We start from the raw sequence: 19,205 nt of genomic DNA, 5'->3' as shown, positions 1-19,205 counted from the left end.
TTGACTAATGAGAGCACAGACATTCAGAGAGGCTAAGTCAGTTAGCCAGTAATAGAGAATAGAGTTAGAGCTAGGATTTACACCCAGGATGGTGAGATTAATTAATTATTCAGGCCTTGCCAATATACTCTACTGCCTGCTCTTGTGCAAACTTGAAGAGCACTTTTGACCAGTTATTCGATCTGTGGTGGTCTCATTTCACTGAGGAAGGTGACCTTGGTGATCTGACTTCTGTGAATGTCATACATGTGTGGAGTCCCTCCCAGGTTCTGATTCCTCTGCATGAGTTCTCCCAACCCCACAGCAGGCCTGTGTGAGTTTGTGCTCCTACTTTACTGAAGACACAGGTTCAGAATGACCATGATGTCCTGTGACCCACTGCTACTGGTGGAAGGAGACAGATCCCAGCTTAGGTCTAGGCAACTGAGCTGTCCATGCAAACAGCAGCACTCGAGTTAATTGCCAGCTGGGTACGTGTAAGGAAGCAGCAACTTCAGGAAACAGGATGATAGATTCAGGGGCCAAAGGAGGGGAACACACAATCATTTGAGGCAAATCATTTAATGGGCACGATTAGGTCACCTGTGTCCCTTCTCTTGACTGCCGTGTTTCTCCTTGTTTCCATCCTTTCCACTGCACCCTTTTTAACCCAGCCCCTGCTGGCCAGTGGGTCACTGCCAATGCAGTGAGTTAATGCCTTTGCATTTCTCCGTGCCTGTGAGAGAAACCAGCCCTGAATCCCAAGTGCTACTTATCTAATAAGACTGCAGTTACATTAATTATATTTAAATGTCTCCACTTATATAATAAATTTGCCTGCACAACCCTGTCATTATCTCTCCTCTGTAGCCCCTCCACAGTCTCTGGGTCCTCTGAGGAATTCCCAGCAGAACTGCCAGCCCCAAAATAGAAGGAGCCTGGCTGGGAGACGCCGCACCTGCTTGGTTACCGAGGTCTTCTCCTAGTTTGCATTGCAGATGTTCCCCACTCTGAGCCAGAGAGCTACAGAGCCAAAGGAGCTCTGGGGAAAAGGGAAAAACTAAGACACCTGAGTCGGTGTCCACCATCAGCTACTTACCACCTGGGTGACCTTGGCGCTATCTCCTAACCTCTCTGAGCGACAGCCCTATTATATTACAGATTTGCATCTGGGCAAAGATGGGAAGAATTTAGTCTTTCTAGGTCCCAGGTGGGTCTCCTTGGGTACAAGTGTCCCATGCAAAATATTTATCAACCATATATTATGTGCCAAATAATATGCTTGGCCCTGGACATGCACAGGTGAAAGAGGATTGCCGATCTCTATACTTTGCCGGGGCAGAAAGCAGAAAGACTCTAGACTCTTAAAGACCTTAGTTTTGACAACATCTCCACTACTTAACAAAGGTTGGACATTAGGCATATTGTTTAACTTCATGGTCTCTGTTTTAATTATCTGTAAAGTGAGAATAATAGCTACCTTCTTTATATGTCTGTGGTGATTAAAATAATCTGCAAAATCCCTTGCACAGTTTTTGTGTTATAGCACGTGTTCCACAAATGGGTTATTCAGCTGATATCTTACAAACAGGACTCTGGGTATCAGGGTTGTAACCTTCATCACCAGGCTTCCCTGGGGTGAACTTATGTCAAGTATTTTCCTGTTTATGTGCCTCAGTTTACCCATCTGTGCAATGAAAGCACATCTTTGCTTCCTGGAAAGAGCATGACCAGAAGACCAGCGCTTCTCCTTACTGGCTCTGTGGGCTTGGGGTACAGAATCTCTGAGGGCCCCACTAGCTGCAGTCTTCCCCACTGAAATGTAAGCCCTGTGCACACCCTTGACCGTGTCTGCATGGTGCAAAGCAGAGGCCAGTGTGGCAGGCTGCATAGACATACAGAGTGCATAAAAGAAGGAAAAGGGATGCAGTGAGAACACTGACAGCCACTTCCCAGCTTTGTTGTAAAGCCCATAAAAAACTCCATCAATACCTTCTTGATGACGTTCAGGCTCCATCTGATCCGCTGAATTCCAATGACTCAGGGCAAGAGTGGTGTGAAAAGGGGACAAGGCATAGCAGGCTTACTCTGTCCTTCCTCCCAGCATCTGTGAGTGAATGCCTGATAAATACTCGTCTATGGATGTGTTCAGTTATTGATCAAAACTTTACAGCAACTATGTGTATAGCAACAATGATTAAACGTAAGGACATTGAAGCCCCTGGCAGGAAAGACATCTGGCCAACAGCACATGGAGAAGTGCCTAATAATTGGGATGCAGATCTTCCCTGAAGTCTTTTAATCTGTCCACTTTACCTCACTCAGGAAAACCTCATCCAGGGCTGCAGGGCCACTGACTCCACTGGCCCTGTCTCCCCACACACAGAGCAGCCTGTGGCTTTGCAAATAAGGAAGCCCATCTGGTTACCTTCCCCCAGACCTATCCCCAGACAGCAGCTGCTTCTGCTTCGAAGGACATACATGCCCCTAATTAGGTATCCATAAGACAAATGTGGCTCATTCTATCACAGAACTAGAGAGTCCAAGGAAGCAAACTGAAATGTATAAAATCAGGGTTCCTTGACTAATTTGTCCAATACCACAGCTAGCATGATGGGAGCCAGGTGTGCATCCCTCAGGCTGTAAAGCAGTTAACCACCTAACCAGGTAGTGAGTCCCAGTCCTGAGCTGTCCAAGAACCAAATGAGCTGCTTTAGTAGATTCAGATATCACAAGCATCTGTGAGCCTACAGAAGGCTGGGTCCTGTGACAGATGAAATGTTTCACAGAAATCTGGAGCCAGATTCCAGGTTGCAAAACCACCCACAACAGAGATGAACCTTGAAAACATCATGCTAAGTGAAAGAAGTCAGCACAGAAGGTTCTATGTTGCATGATTTTATGTGTATGAAACGTCCAGGGTGGGTAAGCCCAGGTCAATGGAGACTGACTGCTTAAGGGGTATGAGGTTTCCTTTTAGAGTGATAAAAATGTTCTAAAAGTACATAGAGGTGATGGTTGTGAATGCGTTAAACGCCAATACATTGTACACTTTAAATAGTTAATTTCCTATTATGTAAATTTCTTCTCAGTTAAATTTCATCTCCAATATCATATGTACTTGTAGTATGTTATGCACATATCCCACAGCTCAGTGAAAATAATTGCTGTTGACTCTAAAAATAATTAGCTATTGATATTATTAATTAGCTATATCATCTTATAACTTAGCTGTGACACCAAGGCTACCTGCCACTCCCTGGACTCCACATGTTGGCACAGATTCCACAGATTAAGCCTGTTTCTCCCGTGGACAGAGCTTCAGGAGTTTGAAGTCAGAGTTTCTGTCCCTAGAACATTTTCCTTTGGTGATGGCTCATGTTTGGGTCATCCAGCCTTGGAGAACAAGGTGTCACCATCCCTTCCTTGCCCAGGGCAGCCCTGGTGTGCCTGGAAGGAAGGATTCATGTCCTTCTAGGAGTGGCCTGACCAGCCAGGTGGAGATTCCCTCTCTAGACACCACATCTATTCTCACAGTGTCAGAAAGTGCACCCCAGCTTCCAGCACCTTTGCATACCTTCAGCCAGGGCAGCGGGAGCTCTCCTGGACCTTATGAATGTAAACTCCCTCTGGTCCCAGTTAATATAGACACAGAGGGAGGCCATGGTCCTGCATCTTGGCTCTTCTGTTCAAAGGCTATGTGACCTTGGGGAAGCTGCTTCATACCTTCTGTAAAATGGAAATGGCACCACCACCCAGCACCCATCAGAGTGCAAAGGAGTTATGGCACCATGCGTGGGACTCCCCAGCAAGGTGCTTGAGGCCCAGAGGGGCTCATTCAGTCTGTGCAGGTAAAAAGACCAAGAGAAAAGAGGAGGCAATGACTGGATTTTCAAGGGTATAAGAGTGTACCTGTAGCCAAAAGGATGCTGCTAAAAATAGCAGATATTCTATGGATGATTTCATATTAAATCTGCTCAATTTACAAGTCAAAACCTTATTACCTTCCTTTCCCACCCCTGCAGGCCTCAGGGAACCAGGCACAGATGCACACAGTGCACGGAAGAGTAAGCCCTGGGCTTTAATCAAAATCAGTCCCATTCATAGACCCCAGAGAGAAGGGTTTGGCTCATCAACCTGTAGACCCAACCCCTGGGTGTAGAATGGCAGTTTGATTTGGAAAGAATGCAGACATTAGAAGCTGCATGGGGGAGGAAGTGGCATAGGGAGCAGAGAATGGAAAGGTTGAAGTGCATTCCTCCAAAGTGGGAGGCATTGACTAATTTTAAGGCAATGTTGAGGCAATGGTTTTAAGCCTATGATGAAAAGATGTTGAAATAGTCATTGAATGTCAGTGGTCAGACCTTAACAAGAAGGCAGTGAGACACTTGGTCTTCATATATATTTACTCCTCACCCTTACCTGCCCCTGTCCAACCTCTATTTCTCCTAATACAGAACCTAGAAAATTATTTGACAAACTGTTGCTCAGAGGTTGACCAGGAGACGAATATAACCCTGTAATCAGGACTTGAATCCAGGCCATTAGGATTCTGGAACAGAGCTCGTTCTACCACAATATCTTGCTTATGCAAAATTAGCCTGTCTTCTCATTAATCAAACAATAACAGGAGTAAGAATAATAACACATATTTTTAAGACACCTGATTTAGGACTCTCATAGCATTGCATCATTCTAATTAATCCATATGCCTTTTTTTTTCCCTGGGACAGTCTCAGTTAATATGTAGTGTCCTAGCTGAATTAATAATAGCATCCGCATTAATTCTCAGAAGTGTCTGGCTTTGAACAATATATTATATGGTCATCATATCCACAGCAACCCTATAAGATGTGACTTATTGTTGCTTTCCATTTACAAATGAGGCGATCAGGGCTGAGACAGATTATTCCAGCTATTCGGCAGAACGGTATTCAAATCTAGTCAATCTAGAATAGAGAGTGAGCTCTAATCTCGCCACAACCATTTCCTACCAAAATAAGTGGTTTTTAGATAGTGTCCCTTAAACCCCAGGGCAGAAGAGAGGTATTTTTAAGGATTCACTGAAGGAACACAGGAAAACCACATGGGTGGGTCTTGGGGTTTTACCACCCCCGAGTGTCAACAGACCAAGCCTTCTTTAGATTTTATAGATGGTGGGGGAGGGGGAGGCATGTTCTCTGCAAGAGTTCCCTTGGGAAAAAAGGCTAATATTTAGAAAAATGAACACGATGATTTTATTTCCATATCACCAGTTCCTAGAACAATGCTGAGCCCACAGAGTCTCCAGTTAATACTGGATAAGAGAATGAACCACAGTCCCTACCTAATAACTCCCCAGGCTGATGGACACTTTGAAAATGACTGACACAAGCTTTCTGGTGAAGAAACACATTCACGTCAGAATTCACAATCAAAATATTCACGTCAGACCCACCCAACCCCAGCATCAGAGGACATAATATGGAAATACAAGAAAAAGCCATCATTGCAGAAGGCATCCTTGAGCTTACCTGGCCTTGTAGGAAGAGCATACCCTTGGCAAGGTTAGAAGGAGGAGCCATGAATATATATCAGCATCCTCTGAAACTGTCTCGCTAACCAGTCCCCAGGCCCCCTGTAGAGTGTTTGGCACTGTATGAAGATTCAGTAAACTTCAGATGAGGGAATGGATGTTGGGGTGAATGAGATCCCTGAATTTCTCTGGAGCTCGGCCTTTAAGTGTGCTGGAAGCCCCCACAGCAAGGCTTCGCTGGGACTCTGCCTGAAATCTGCCAAGGGAGCCTGGCTGATGCCGAAGCCAGAGTCGCTCCTCAGATATTCCAGCTTGGAGCAGGGCAGGAGAAATTGAGTGTCCCAGGCCAACAGATGCAAGGCAAATGATTCAGTCACTTACTGCAGCCCCTGTCCGGAATGCCCTGCTACCAAAGAGCCCTGCTGGAATAAGTGGAGAGCAGGATGCAGTGCCGTGGATCAACCAAGGGACCAGAGACTGGGTGACAGCCTTGAAGCCTGGTCATTCCCATAGTCTAAGATCTCAGGATCTCTCCCAGTTTATCCCAGTCTCACCCTCCACCCACCACCATTAGAAGGATGTGGGAGGAAGGGAAGATGAGAGGAGGAGGACTGAAGAGATGAGTCAGTGAAAAGTAGGTCAGACTCCTACTCTCCTAGCAGAATCCCAAGTGTGGAAGGAGCTGCCTGATGCAAGCTGAGGAATCCCCTGTATTGCCTTAGCACATTGTTGCTCAGCCTTTGTTTAAACCCATCCAAGACAAGGAATGTGCTACCTTCCAAGGCTGCCAGGGCCGTTTCCTCCTTGAGCTACCCACTGCCTCACTCTACACATAGGGAAATGTCCCCTCCCTCTAGTTTTAAACTACTCCAAAATCCACACTACAATAGGTCTGTGTTCCAAAACACCAAAATGTATAAGAAATAGTGTCTCCAAATAAGGTTTGAAAACACTGCAAGACTATATGCAATTTATTTCTTACAGTTTGATGACTTCGCTGAAACTGAACCATCAACCATTTTAAGATCTCTGATAAGATTGCAAAGGACTATGCACTTAAGAAACAACTTAGAAATTCACAAAATGTTTGGGATTCAAAGGGAGAGGCTTAGCAATCCTCTAATTGAGGATTTATTTACAAAATTATAAACTGAGGCAAGTTTTTATATAAAATATTAACTGGTATTATATCAAAAGAAGCTTCCATGCTCAACCAAGTTTGGGACACATTCAGTCAAATGTCTAGATTGCAGGCTTCTCAGAGCCTTTGATAAGATGATTCCCTCTATAATACTCTAAGCAGGACTAGTGCAGAATGTCTCCCTAGCTCCCTTAATTATGGAATTATTATTTTGTAGGTTATCACCTGGACTGATAGTCTATGTTATACTCTTTGAAGAAAAGCTGATCTACCATCACCGCTACCTTAAAATCATTAAAACTTTCTGAAACTTGGTTGCTTTCTCTGCAATTTCTGTCCTACCGATGAAGACCAAGGTGGTGTAATTGTGGAAACCCTGAACAGGCATACAGGAGGCACAGGGCACTCATGTCGCCTTTCTTTCCAAGTCAGTGACAGTCACGTGCTTGAAAGAAACCCATCTTTTACCAGCCCAGGCTGTGAGCCAAATGCTGGTCCCAACGGCAATCTCATATCTTTTTTTTCAGCCTTCAACAAATAAGAAAGAAAAATGGGCTTTTAACCTCAGCTGACATAGCAATGGGACCTGGAAAAGCAATGGATGAGAATCTTTCTGTTTAATGCAATATTTTCCTATAGAGATAACAACCAATTGCATTTCCTTTCTTAAGAAGCAGTGATGAATGTGACTGATGGGCAAGAAATGCCACTCCTAGGTAATACATTTTAGGGTAAAGCTATGATACCAAACTCACCCCATCATTTCTGAGAACCATCTGGCTTAAGTGGATCATCACAGAAAGTATCAGCATTCTGGGAACTCAGGCATGGTTTTCTTAGGTAACCTCTGCTCTCCACAGGTATTTATTCTGCTCAGGGACCAGTCCGCTTACAGAGTTACCACTGTCTACTGTATGCCTGTCCCTGGTGTGTGTGTGTGTGTGTGTGTGTGTGTGTGTGTGTGTGTGTGTGGCGGGTGGGGGGTGGAGACAGAGAGAGACAGAGACAGAGAGCGAGAGCTGATGCTGAAGCTCTGTGGGCAATAGGGCTCTTATGCAGAGAAAACAAAGAGATGGAATGGCTGCAGGTCATCTCTGAATTCACTGGGGGTCTTAGAAATCCACAGACTCAGCAGTACCTGGAACACTGCCTTTTCAACAGACTCAATCCTTCCTTCCCTTGGGTGTGAAACACAAAGGGTATTTCTGGTATTGTATAAAGTCCTGTGAAGTCAGGGCACTTAATGACAAGGGATTTCTCAGTTTTTCGTGGGAAATAGAATCCACATTCAAGAAGTTAACTGGGAAGAATGTTCATTTCTGATTCTGTGCTCAGCCCTTGATGTTTTTGACCCAGGTGTGTAAGGACTGGATGGCTTCTGTTTACCACAGCTAACCTCAGGCAAAACCCACAATTCTGTTAAGCCTGCACCCTCAAATAACCATTAGAAACAACATAGCCAGAGACTCTTGGGCCAGACCTTGTATTCAGTGATTCCTCTACATTAACTCACCTCTACGCAGAGAAGTAGGTGCTCCCTATTGAAGATGATAAAACCAAGATACAAAGAGAGTAAATCACTTGGCCAAGGTCCAAAAGTAGGAAGGGACAGGACTGGAACTCACTGTGGCATTCTGACTCCAGAACTGCTGTTCTCAGTCACTATACTATGCTACCAAGGTTCTCATCCCAGTGGAAAAGTGAGTAATGCAAGTTAAATTAGAATTTGTGAGGAAATGAGTAGTATTGACTGAATGTTCAGGTTTTCCAAACAATTCATATGGTGAAGTCCTAACCCTGATGTGATGGTTTTTGGAGGTGGAGTTTTGGGGAGGCCATTCCGTCATGAAGGTGGAACCTCTCAAGAGAGATGAGTGACCTTACAAGAAGAAACATGAAAGAGATGATCTTTCTCTCTGCCATGTGAGGACACAGAAACAGATGGCCATCTGCAACTGAAGCAGGCTCTTACCAAACAGCAAATCAGCTTGTACCTTGATCGTGGACGCCCCAGCCTCAGAACTGTGAGAAGTAAGTGTTTGCTGCTTAAGCTGTCCTGTCTATGGTATTTGTTATAGCAGCGTGAACTAAAATGAGAAAATATTTATCTCACTCCACAGCAAAACATACTGATGATCCCATGAGACAACTCCTTACCAGTTCCTTTCCAGGAGCAAACCTCTTCACTCCCTCTTCCCATTCAACCCTTCAAATGTCCAGACAAAGCCCTCTCACCTTCCACTCCCATGCTTTTACGTGGGAGAACCAGCCCTGAAGGTAGACAAACCCACCACCAACCTTGGAGAACAACCTGGACATCATTCATAATATCCAAGTCAAGTCTATTGGGAGGGTTCATTCAAGCGGGTCACCAAATTGTTGATTCTCAACAACATAGAGCTCTTCATACAAAAAGGAGTCTGCTGCTATGAAATATAAAGTTTCCTCACATTGTTACACAGGGATGATTTGATTTAATCCTTAGAACTATTTAGAAAAAAATCATAAATGTTTATCTCTGCTCTGCAGATAAGAAAACTGAGCTAGAGAGGGTTGACATGGCATCCCAATACCAAAGGAGAGTAGGGCTGGACCTTGACCTTTTGCTCTAGGCAGAGCAACCCTGAAAGCTTGGTCCCTTTAGTACATTCTGTGCCTCTTCTGAATGGTTCTCTGCCCATTCCCCTCCCCAAAGACCCACACCTCAGAGTTCATCCAATGTTTCATGCAGCAAATTTTCTAAGCTGTTCATTGGTACAAGGCAGAGGTTCTCAACTAGATGGCAGGGGCAATTTTGCTGGCAATGTCTGAAGACATTTTTTTATTTTCAATACTGGAGGGAGCCACAAGCATTTAGTGTGTAGAGGACAGATGTGTGGCTAAACATCCTAACATGAACAGGGCAGTACCTCGTACAACAATAGTATTAAGGTTGAGAAATCCTATGAACGGGGTACACAAAGAAAATTATAGGCACCCTTACACCATTTTGAGTAATTTTCATATATTCAATTATGGGTATACCTTGGTGATGTTGCAGGTTCAGTGCCACATGGCTACAATAAGGCAAATATTGCTAAAATATTGCTAAAGTAAACCATACTATAAATAGATGTGCTGTAATCCAGGCTTTGTTGTTCCATTTCTAGAGCACACGCAGAGTAGATTTAGCATAATTCTTAAGGACCCTAGGATTTTTGGAATGGGAAATGAGAACTGGCTTCAACTTAAAGTCATCAGCTGCAATAGCCCCTAACAAAAGAAAGTCAGCCTTGGAAGCTTTGAAGCCAGGCATTGACTTCTCCTCTCTAGTTATGAAAGGTTTTTCTGGCATCTTTTTCCTCTATAAGGCTGTTTTTTTTCTACACTGGAAATCTGTTTCTTCGGGTAGCCACTTTCTTGAGTGATTTCAGCTAGATCTTCTAACTTCTAACTGATAACTTGCTGCAGCTTCTATATCAGCACTTGTTCCTTCACCTTGCAATTTAAGGTTATAGAGATGGTTTCTTTCTTTAAACCCTCATTAATCAACCTCTGCTAGCTTCCAAATTTTTTTCTGCAGCTTCCTCACCTCTCTCAGCCTTTATAGAATTGAAGAGAGTTAGGGCCTTGCTTTGGAATTTGCTTCAACTTAAGGGAATTGTATTAGTCCGTTCTCACACTGCTATAAAGATACTACTGGAGACTAAGTAATTTATAACAAAATAGTTTTAATTGACTCACAATCTCATATGGCTGGGGGGGCCTTAAGAAACTTACAATCGGCCAAGCGGGGTGGCTCAAGCCTGTAATCCCAGCACTTTGGGAGGCTGAGACGGGCGGATCACGAGGTCAGGAGATCGAGACCACCCTGGCGAACACGGTGAAACCCCGTCTCTACTAAAAAATACAAAAAACTAGCCGGGCGAGGTGGCGGGCACCTGTAGTCCCAGCTACTCGGGAGGCTGAGGCAGGAGAATGGCGTAAACCCGGGAGGCGGAGCTTGCAGTGAGCTGAGATCCGGCCACTGTACTCCAGCCTGGGCGGCAGAGCGAGACTCTGTCTCAAAAAAGAAAAGAAACTTACAATCATGGCAGAAGGTGAAGGAGAGGCAAAGCACGTCTTACATGGCAGCAGGAGAGAGAACAAGAACACAGGGGAACTGCCACTTTTAAACCATCAGATCTCATAAGGACTCCCTTACTACCATGAGAACAGCATGGGGAAAAGCGCCCCCATGATCCAATTACTTCTTACCAGGTCCCTCTCTTGACATGTGGGGATTACAATTTGAGATGAGATTTGGGTAGGGGCACAGAGCCAAAATGTATTAGGAATGTGGTGGCTTGTTTGATCTTCTATTCAAACCACAAAAACTTTCTCCATTTCAGCCATTAGGCTGTTTTGTTTGCTTTTCATCTGTTAACTCAAAAAGTGATTTTAAATGTTCTTCAAGACCTTTTCCTTTATATTTATAACTTGACTAACTGTTTGGCACAAGAGGCCTAGCTTTCAGTTGATCTCAGCTTTGACACGCCTTCCTCACAAAGCTTAATCATTTCTAGCTTTTAATTTAAAGTGAGAAACATGTGACATTTCTTTTCACTTGTCCACTTAGAGGCCACTGTAGGGTTATTAATTGGCCAATTTTCAGTATTGTTGTGTCTCCGGGATTAGGGAGGACCAAGGAGAGGAGAAAGATGGGGAGAAGGGCCGGTGGGTGGAGCAGTCAGAACACACACAACATTTATCAATTAAGTTCACGGTCTTACATGGGCATGCTTCATGGCAGCCAAAACAATTACAACAGTAACATCCAAGAAGACTAATCATGGATCACCACAGCAGATATAAAAATAATGAAAAGGGATGACAATTGTGAGAATTAGCAAAATGGGACACAGAGACACAAAGTGAGCATGTGTCGTTGGAAAAAAATAAACGGTGCCAGTAGACTTGCTGGAGGCAGGGTTGCGACAAACCTTTAATTTGTAAAAATTGCATCACCTAGGAAGGAAAATAAAGTAAAGAGCAGTCTGGGCATGGTGACTCACACCTGTAATCCCAGCACTTTGGGAGGCTGAGGAGGGTGGATCACAAGGTCAGGAGATCAAGACCATCCTGGCTAATGTGGTGAAACCCCATCTCCACTAAAAATACAAAAAATTAGCCAGGCGTGGTGGCAGGTGCCTGTAGTCCCAGCTACTTGGGAGGCTGAGGCAGGAGAATGGCATGAACTCGAGAGGCGGAACTTGCAGTGAACCGAGATCACGTCATTGCACTCTACTCCAGCCTGGGCAACAGAGCGAGACTCCATCTCAAAAACAAACAAACAAACAAACAAACAATAAAATGATGTATGCCTGTAGCCAATTTTCAAAATAATACTATGAAACTGAAAATATTACTATTTCATGTAAGAAGAGGATATGGAAGCCTGAGAGTTGACCAAGGTTCAAGTTGACTTGAACTCCAACATTCAGCTTCAGGATCCACACTCTGAAGTGTTATTGTGGTATCTTTCACAGTTGAATAAGACGCTGTCAATATTTTATACTGCTGGTGAGAGTGAAAAGGTTCTGCAGCAAGGACAGGGTGGTGCCCGGAGCTGCCACTGCAAAGGGTGACTTACAGAAAGCAGGTAGTTTTCGAAGTGGGACTTACATATTCTCAGGAAGGGCTCCAGGAGGAGGAGAGGTTGAAAAGACTCTAAGGTGAAGTCCTTGGTGGCATAAAACGACCATGCCCCTGGGACTTCCCCGATTCCCAAATGCAATGCAGTTTGTGTAGCAGGCTGCTTCTAAGATAGCCCCAGTGACCCCTGTTCCTGGTGTTGATGCCCTTGTATGATCCTCTCCAAAGATTATAAGAGTTCTGGCTTCTATCTTGCTTGATCTCTCTTGCTTTTCAAACGAAAGCCAAGTGCCATGTTGTAAACTGCCTTATGGAACTGGCGATAAAGCCAAGGGACTGAGGGAAGCTTCCAGACAACAGCCTGTGGGAACAGAGTCCTGCCCACAACAATTTTAGCAAACTTAGGACAAAATGCTCAACATCACTAATCATCAGAGAAACATAAACCAAAACTACAACGAGAGACTATCTCACACCAGTCAGAATGGCTATTACTAAAAAGTCAAAAAGCAACAGATGTTTGCAAGGCTGTGGAGAAAAGGTTCACTCATACGCTGCTGGTGGAAATGTAAATTAGCTCAGCCACTGTGGAAAGTGGTTGGAGATTTCTCAAAGAACATAAAACAGAACTACCATTCTATCCAGCAACCCCATTACTGGGTAAATATCCAAAAGAAAATAAAGCATTTTACCAAAAAGATACCTGTACTTGTATGTTCATAGCGGTACTATTCATAATAACAAAGACATAGACTCAACCTAGGTGCCCATCAGTGGTGGATTGAATAAAGAAAATGTATATATACATCATGAAATACTCTGCAGCCATAAAGAAACAAAATCATGTCCTTTGCAGCCACATGGATGCAGCTGGAGGCCATTTTCCTAAGCAAATTAACACGGGAACAAAAAACCAAATACCGTATGTTCTCACTTATAAGTGGGAGCTAAACATTAGTTAGACATGGACATAAAAATTGCAATAGACACTGGGGACTACTAGAAGGAGCAGTCAGGAAGGAGGGCAAGGTTTAAAAAACCAACTCTGGAGTACTATGCACGCTATCTGGGTGATGGGATCATTTGTATCCCCAGCCTCAGCATCATGCAATATACCCATGCTACAAATCTGCAAATATTCCCCCTGAATCTCACATAAAAGCTGAAATTATTTTAAGAAACAAAAGAAAAAGGAAATGGGTCCTTCTTAAGAGGACTACAGCCCCGGGCAACACATTAATTGCAGCTTAGTCAGAGACTCAGGCAGATAACCCAGCTAAGTCACACCCAGATTCCTGATCACAGACATTGGGACAAAATAAACGTTTTTGCTTCAAGCTGCTAACCTTGGCGGGTAATTTGTTACACCGCAGAGAAGACTAATACAGTGTGCACATCAGATTCTTCTAACACATTTCTTCGGGTCCTCTGGGACTCACCTGGCTCTGATTCCAGTCATCTTTGAGGTGACCAGTCTTGCTTGGGCTCCAGTCACCTTCATTCAGGTGGAATCTGGTCCCACTTTGCTTCTGTCTTATATTGTACCTGTCTCCTCCCACCTGCCTTGCACCCATAAGTTAACTTTCCCTCTGCAAAGTTAACTTTGCAGATAAGTTAACTTGCTATGGTGAAAATCTTTGGCCTGGGGGCAATGGAACAATGGATAATAAATGATTTTCCCTTTCCTTTTTTCTTGGAAATGATATCCTGAGATACATTTCTTACTGCTTTTCAGGAACCGTTGTATGGTAACTGTGAAAGTATGCGACAATACCTGCAGAAACAGCCACCTGGCAACGCCTGCATCAGCAATCTCTCCTTCCCTGATTTGCTTCCTGACTCTCTCTCCTGCTCCCTGGAATCACACCTCCCAAAACTGTATGTGCAGAAGCCTTTTTTGGGCTGTGATTTCTGGGCAATCTAAGCCAGGATGGACATTGTCTAATACATCAGAGATGCTCAGTCAATGGATATTATCAAGCCTCTTCTCTGTATGGTTGAGTGACCCAGAGATCCAGACAGTATTCCTTTTAGTTTGAAAGTTTTATAATTCCCTATATTTTTATTTTGTTCTTATAGCCTCTTATCTTCATGAGAAAAGATAACAAAATGGAAGACACAAAGCAGTTCGGTGAACAAGTTTCAAATCGCATTGAAGTTTTTCCCTCCAAACTCACTCTCCTGTAACTCCTTCCTCCCACTCCCTCCCTTGCTCTTCATTCCTTATAGGTACTTTCCAGTGTAGAGTTCCCCTGTCTCATCACCCTTTCATACTTCCAAGTCTTTGCTCATCTATTCCACCTGCCACAAATAGCATCCAACCTTCTAGTTAATTATTATGTATTTTTAACGATACCACTTTAAAGGTCATCTTATCCAGCAACTTAGGAAACCTTCTCTAAAAACCTCCCTTTGGACCAAGCATTCCTTCTCTGAGATCTCAGAAGAACCTAGAACATATGATTGCCTTAAATTATTCATTTTTCATAAAAACGTTATAAACTTTGCTGGAACAACAACCATAGTATATTCATCTAATACCTTCAGTGCTTAATTACTCTGCATTGAATGAATGAATAAATCCAATAAAGCAAGAAGAATGACTAAAATCAATTCTCCCTTGAATGTCGTGCTGACAATTTCAACATCACTCTGAAAGCTACTCAATTCTGTGTTGAAATTTAGGGTGACTGGAATAAAAACTCATACTCTTTCAACCAGTTCCATATTCAGCCCACACCCAGTTTGCTGTTATCAGTGCAGTTCAGCAAGGCAGACAGTCTGGCCCTCCTCCTCTAGCATTTGAGAGCTCATGGGATGACACGGTAAAACATGCAGGATAAACCTGGGGGGTGGGTGACAAGCATTTTTCACCTCCCCTCTTGCCTTGGCGAGGCCTACACACTTCACTTCCCAATATCCCACTTCTAACATCAACCTGATTTTCAAGAGCGAGAGCATGAAGTGTCCAAAGTTCTACAACCTTAGAAATGTCTACAGATCAATGACTTTTGTCTGTGATAATTTAAAAATATAATATGCTTAAGTCCCCCTGTTCACATGCAAATATATATATATATATATATATATATATATATATATATATATATATACACACACACACACACACATACACACAAATAAGAAGCTCATTGGCACTTGAGACAGTTCATTCAGTTTCTACCTAAATCATGAATAGAGAGAATGTCTGATATATTATTTTCTAGGATGTGACCTGTGACAAGTCAGCTCACCCACTGAGCCTCAATTTTCTCATCTGTGCAACTGAAACCATATGCGCCTATATGGCCTTATACAAAGGATGATAGCAGCAATCACAGGAATGAATGGAGAACAACTCTGAAACATGAAGAGATGTTTTCTTCTAGTACAGACTGTTGTTCCTGTTCTACCTTCAATCTAGGGCCACTGGGAATTCTTCATTCCTGAAACACCCCACAAAAGAGATGGTGCATTAGAACTGCAGACATAAGAAGAGAATAGTTTATCCTTCATTTTAAGTTTTCAAACAGACTTCTGAATTTATTGAGCAAGATTTCAATTTAATATCAAAGAATTTGAAGCTTCAAAATTCCAGGAATTTGGCCATGAATAGTAGCTTCAAGAGATTATTAACTGATTAATTTTTCCCCACTCCACAACCTAAAAACTGGATAGAGTTTGATTGGACTAGGAGAATCTGAGACAGAGTCAAAGGGGAAGTAAAGATGGCTGTAGCACTTATCAGTCCCCCACTAAGAGGCTCCATGCATGCTCTTACCCCACCTTCACACCTGGCTGAGTGTCCTAATTCTAAAGAAAAAAAACATGAAATAACTTGGAGGAATCTCTGTGCAGAGATGATCTGTGTCCTCATCCCTCATTTGAATTTGGGCACACAGCAGGTTCCTGGGTTCTCCAAGCACCAAATCGTTTCCTACCAAAGGACCTTAAAGGGTCCAGGGATCCAGAAGTAGCAATTCTGGATAAGCAGTGAGAAGTTAATGACTGATGACCCTATGAAGATGTAAAACTCAAAGAATGCTGGTGAGGAAGGTAATGATCAGAAGCTAAATACTCAATCCCCATGCTCAATTCTCAACTCCAATACTGTAGCTCTCTGGAAGCCCAAGAACTTGGTTTCAACCTCACAGAAAAGTGAGGAGAAATTCTTGATTTTGCTATTGTTGTTATCTATGGCCTAGAGATTAGAATTAAAATGAGGTTCAACTACAGAAAAACAGTTCCATTTTTGCAAATCTAAGTTGGTGGGCTTTGTCACCATGAGTGAAGGGACTCACACAGCATCTGGCCCAGAGCAGGTGTCCTGTTATTAACAGCTCCCTTCCCACAATGTTGAACTGACCCTGACCTCACAACACTCTCACAGCTCCCAGTTTAGCTCTCGTGGTGACAGTGACAAATGATTTAATCATAGAATCTTTGCCCAGTATGGAACTTTCCAGGGCAGCTCTCTCAATTTAGAGTTTGGAGCCTGAGACCCAGGGATGGGGAGAGACACTACTAGACACAGTAAAGTAGCATCAGAGATAGGAGGGAAGCCCAGGTCTCCTGAATTTATGTTACAACTCTTTCCATTTCCCATGAAGCTTCCCAAGGAAAAAAGCTGAAGATGACTTTGCAGGAGATCGTCAATAATTTAATTGGTGGAAGACAGAAGGGCAAGAGGGAGTTAATTAGTGTGAAGAGCTAATCAAGACAATATGGCCCCAAGGGGAATCCTAATACTCTCCAGCATCTGAAAATGAATGACAGTGACATAGGAACAAGTTGTTCTAATCCTTCACATCCCCCTAGGCCCACCTCCTGAAATATGCTTCACATAGTTATGTCTTTATCAAATATCTCCATTGGTTTCATGGTGTCTAGAAACTAAAATTCTACTTCTTTGGCAGAGCAGTCAAAGCCCTCTCTGTTCTTCCCTCAGTGCCCTTTGCTAGCCTCAGTGTTCTCTGCAGCCTTTCAGACAACCTCCTCGCCCTCCCCTTGGAGCAATCATGCCTGGTCCTCAATTTTTTGCCCAGTCTGCAAGGCTCTCTTTCTTCATCCTCCCTCATGTATCAAAATTGAGCTCAGTTTGTAAGGCACAGTTTAGATGACACTTTCCCTTGATTCCCCAGGACAAAATAAATCTGAACTCTCCGTACTTTTAGAGTACAAAACTAGGAGAATAGTAAAGCAGAGAAATAGAGAGGTTAAAGTACAGGAGCTTAAGTCAAACAGACCAGCCACTTACTAGTTATATGATCCTTAGCAATTTCCCTAACCTCCCTGAACCTTTAATTTGCAAAATGAGATATTAATGTTGTCACCTCCTAAGGGCATGTGACTTACATAATACGTAATACCTGTAGCATGCTTGGAACAATGTCTGGTACTGGTTTTATTTCATCCAGTCTAATACAGCGGGAGTAAAACATAATAATATGCATAATCATATTTTAATGTCTCATTTTTTATCTTGCATTATCATCCTTTTAGTCTATCTCTACCCCTTCTCTGTACAAGTTCCAGAAGGGTCAGATTTATGTCTTGTTCATTCACTCATTCAAAAATTAGTTATTATGCACCAATGTATGTCAGATATTCTTCTAAGCACTGGAGATACTGAGCTGAAACCAAACAAACATGATTCCTATTCTCAAAGACTACTTCTGAGCAAGATGGCTGAATAGATGTGGACAGGAAGAGCTTCTCCCACCAAGATACCAAATCCTCAAGAAGATTAGCACACTTCAAACAGATCTTCAGAAATAAGGCACTGAGAGTGAATTGGGGGGAGGGTGCAGATGCCAGGCTAAAAGGGAAGGAAGGTGGAAGCCCTGCATGGAGCCGCCAAGCACCAGGACTCATTCCTGGCCCAGAGTGGCTCCTGGGGAAGAGGTGTGTGAAAGAGGCATGGAGTGCCCCAGTCTCACCATGGACCTGCAGAATCCTAGCTTCAGGAGATTCCACAACCCTGATGGACATTTAAGCTGGCAGGAAACTGCCCAGAGAGATGACAGAGACAGAACTCCAGCCTGCATGTAGCCTACAGGATATGGCTTGGGAACAACTGTAGTGGAGCACAGTCACTGGTGCTCATCCTCCTAGGCTTACCATACTCCTCTAGTTGGCTTTAGCCTTGATTGACTGACAGACCTGAACAGAGCAGGGCTATCTTGCCCATGGGAGGGGGACAGTGTGATCTGACTGTCTTCATCTGCTGGCTTATCCCAGAGTCCCTGCCTGACTGCACCTAGTTGCAACACAGCCTCAGCTGCCCAGCCAAGGCACCTGCCAGTAGCTTCTACCATAGCTCTTTCACTAGCAGACCTGCCTAAAGTTGGAGAGCTTCTGTAGGCAGGCCCTCACCACCAGCAACCCTCTCCCCATGCTCCTTTGTTGGTGTACACTCACCCGCACCCTTCCCTTGCTGCTTTGCCAGTGCTCACTCACCCACAACCTCCCCTGGCTGCTTCTCCAGTGTGCATGCATGTGCTAACACTGCCACTGGCATGAATTTGTGCATGGGACCAGTCACTGCCCCACCACTGCCCTGCTGAAGCACACTTGCCAGCACTGCCCATGACAGTATTGTTACTAATGGACTGGGGACACTTTGGCTCCTCCAACACAGCAGGTGCTTAAGCTCAAGAAGCCAGAGAGAAAAAATAATGCAGGCCCGGTCCCAGACCACCACAGTTAGCGCACACAGCCCAAGAGTGCTGAGCTAAGCCTTGGACCCCTGAAATCAATGAGAAATGAAGCCAATTAACTAAGCCCAACCAACCTATACCACAGTCAAAAGCATCAAAGAATCCCACCCAAAAGATAGCAATTTTAAACATTAAAGGAACATCAACCCATTTACATGAGAAAAAATAAGCGTAAGAACTCTGGTGACACTAAAAGCCTGTCTTCTTACCTCCAAATGAGTGCCCTAACTTCCTAGCA

At 43.7% G+C, this 19,205-nt stretch overlaps 1 protein-coding gene across 2 annotated transcripts in view; it reads right to left on the bottom strand.

The window, feature by feature from the left end:
* FAM135B (family with sequence similarity 135 member B) overlaps positions 1 to 19,205 on the bottom strand; it is a 366,985-nt gene that overhangs the window by 271,776 nt on the left and 76,004 nt on the right. The window lies entirely within an intron of this gene.

Source organism: Rhinopithecus roxellana, chromosome 9 (genome assembly GCF_007565055.1).
Source record: "Rhinopithecus roxellana isolate Shanxi Qingling chromosome 9, ASM756505v1, whole genome shotgun sequence".
Classification (NCBI taxonomy): Eukaryota; Metazoa; Chordata; class Mammalia; order Primates; family Cercopithecidae; genus Rhinopithecus; species Rhinopithecus roxellana.
Note: the sequence above shows the minus strand (reverse complement) of the source record. Positions and strands in the feature narration are given on the sequence as shown.